Source organism: Penaeus vannamei, chromosome 26 (genome assembly GCF_042767895.1).
Source record: "Penaeus vannamei isolate JL-2024 chromosome 26, ASM4276789v1, whole genome shotgun sequence".
Taxonomy (NCBI): domain Eukaryota; kingdom Metazoa; phylum Arthropoda; class Malacostraca; order Decapoda; family Penaeidae; genus Penaeus; species Penaeus vannamei.
This window is the reverse complement of record NC_091574.1, coordinates 23,585,252-23,587,751: the sequence shown is the minus strand read 5'-3', so window position 1 is coordinate 23,587,751 and position 2,500 is coordinate 23,585,252. Positions and strand designations below refer to the sequence as shown.

General features: G+C 41.6%; 1 protein-coding gene across 3 annotated transcripts in view; it reads left to right on the top strand.

Annotated features, from left to right (window-relative positions):
• The window catches only part of LOC113808299 (uncharacterized), a 62,885-nt gene that overhangs the window by 30,174 nt on the left and 30,211 nt on the right, over positions 1 to 2,500 (top strand). Inside the window, exon 1 of one of the 3 annotated variants that reach the window (XM_070140192.1) lies at positions 542 to 587. The exons of the other annotated variants lie outside the window; for them this stretch is intronic. The gene's annotated coding sequence lies outside the window, so the exon portion shown is untranslated. Of the gene's footprint in view, positions 1 to 541; positions 588 to 2,500 lie in introns of those variants that run through there. 3 annotated transcript variants of the gene reach the window in all.

The following is a 2,500-nucleotide window of genomic DNA, read 5'->3' as shown; positions in this document are numbered from 1 at the left end:
GCATTTCCCACGGCCAATTTGGCGTCGTTAACTTTATTTACTTGTGGATTAAGAGGAATCCGGGCATGCGGGCGAAGTCAGTTGGCTCTTGTTATTTGGGTAATTGCTTGTTTATCCTGGAATGTCAAGTGCTCGTGCAGTGACCCGTTCTGGCACAGCTCTCACTATTTCTTTGTACCTAAACTTTTCAAAATTATAATCAATTCTGTTCTTTTGTCAGTGCTCAATTGAGAATGCGCCTGCGCCGCAAAAGATGCAAAAACTAGTTTGCTGTCATTTTTTACGTCTTTGCGATCATATGATATTTACATCATTACTTGGGTTAAGGTTTGCTGCGAATAAAATCATACAGTTCAGTTTGATAAGTTTCTTATTATGCAACATATAAATAGAAAAAAATAACTGATGGCAATAGAATGATCCATGAAGAAAAAAATAGATTGGAGAACAAACAAATAAGCGGATTCTTGGGCAAATGCAAAACTTTATAGTGAGGGTCCCTGGAATCTCTATCGGCCGTGTTATTGTGTTTGACTGGGACTTCGTGAGGCAGACGCCAGTTTTATTGACGCCGTAACCAGTTCTGGGTAAAGCGGTTGTCGCTTTTTGTTGGTTTCTTTTTGTTTTGTTCTTGTTGTAACCGATCAGGGCTATCAGTATCGGTGTAACAGTCGTTTGCAATTTTCATCTGTTTTGTTATATTGTAATCGGCGGTAATGTGACTTTTTATATTGCCATTATTGTTGTCATTGTAAATACTAGTATTATTGATGTTTTGGTAGCAGTCTTTATCATAATCCTCATCATTACTGCTTTTATTGTCATCATCATCATCAATCATCATCATCATCATCATCATCAATCATCAGTCATCATCAGTCATCATCATCACCATCATCAACAGTAAAATGGTTATTAACTTCGGTATTGCTATTTTCTACCTCAGCGCTCATCTCATCTCATCTTCATCAAAGTATGCATTGGAAAAATAAGTAATAAAACCAAGATAAATGTACATTTCAGCGACAATGTCTGCTTAAATTACAAACTGCGAAATTACACCTCAGATATACGAGATACGTACATATACACCTTTATGACAGATCGCGGATTCAGGGGTAAACTTTCAGGGGAATTTTAATGCAGCTTGACAGGGTATTTAGATTCCTGTTTTTTTCTCTATTTTTTTTGCTCGATCATTTTCTTTTTTATTATTATTTATTCATTTTTGCATTTGGATAAGAGAGCGAATTCATAGTTGCATCAACATTGGGCATTATGGCCACAGCGGCGTTACAGGAAGGTCGGTGACACCATGATGGTACACCAGATGTTTATTTATCATATCCTCCGTGATCTCTGCAATAAGGCCAGTTGCACCCACCACAAGGCATGCAATATATGGTAATACAGTGATTGTTTTGTAGCTCCCTCTTCCCCCCGATTGCCTTTTCCGTCCAGTTACTCCCGATGGGCTAACCAATGTACTTGTTTACCGTTGCTCTTTATGCATTTCTGTTTGGCGTCGCGTCGAAGAGCAACCTCATTCCTTCCCTGGCACCGTCGCCTTACCTCTGGGTCCCTGATGCCTCACAGATGCGAAGGGTCACTCGGTCCGTGTGTCGCTCGCTCGGTCTCGACGCTTTGGCCAGACCGAAGTCAAGAGGGGGCAATCTCCATAAATTTCGGTCAGTTGAAAGGGCGAATTTATCCATTCACGTTGTTCAAAAAGAATTCTTGGCGGCGCACCCATGGGCATCGCGAGGCGGGGAGTAACCTGACGCAACACCAGCTTCGGGCGGGACTGACGCAAGTAGGAAAATACTCGTTCGAAAGGCTTTTTTTTTATTAAAGAATATAGGAGGCCCTCGTCGTTTCGGGAAATGGCTGCATGATTCGAGAACACGATTCGCAAATAAATCGACCGCAGGGCTTCTTCGGTGCGCTATGCTTTCTTCCACCGGGTTATGGTGTTTAGGAAGAGTATTTTTAGCCTGCCTTTCCTTCATTGATTTGGCGGAGTCCTCCCGAACCCTCGCCTCATGGAACCAGTGTTTAAGTAAAGCTTCCCAAGGCCGAAGTTTCTTTGTTAAAGAATAGGATATCCCTGGCCGATTACCATGGCGAGCATAGTGCTGATTTCACCATAAACGCCATTTTACCATTTAACGTTAGCACTGCATTAGCTGAAATCCGGCTGCATTGTAACAAAATTCACAGTTCACAGCAATATTTTACCGAACTTTCCCAGAATTACGGTTAAAGTTTAAATGTCAAAACACGGCAGCTGTGTGGCACGTGCTGTGACCTCACCTGACCGGGCGTAATTATCTCTGATGGACGCTAAGTGGTGTTAGTGGACGAAGTCTTCCTCAATTAACCATCACCACAATCGGATATCTGCCTCTTTAATTATGTATTCTATTTTGTTATTATCTACTTATTCGGCCAACCTTATTTACCTACCGCCTCGTGTTTCAAAACAGCTGGTTCTTTGTAT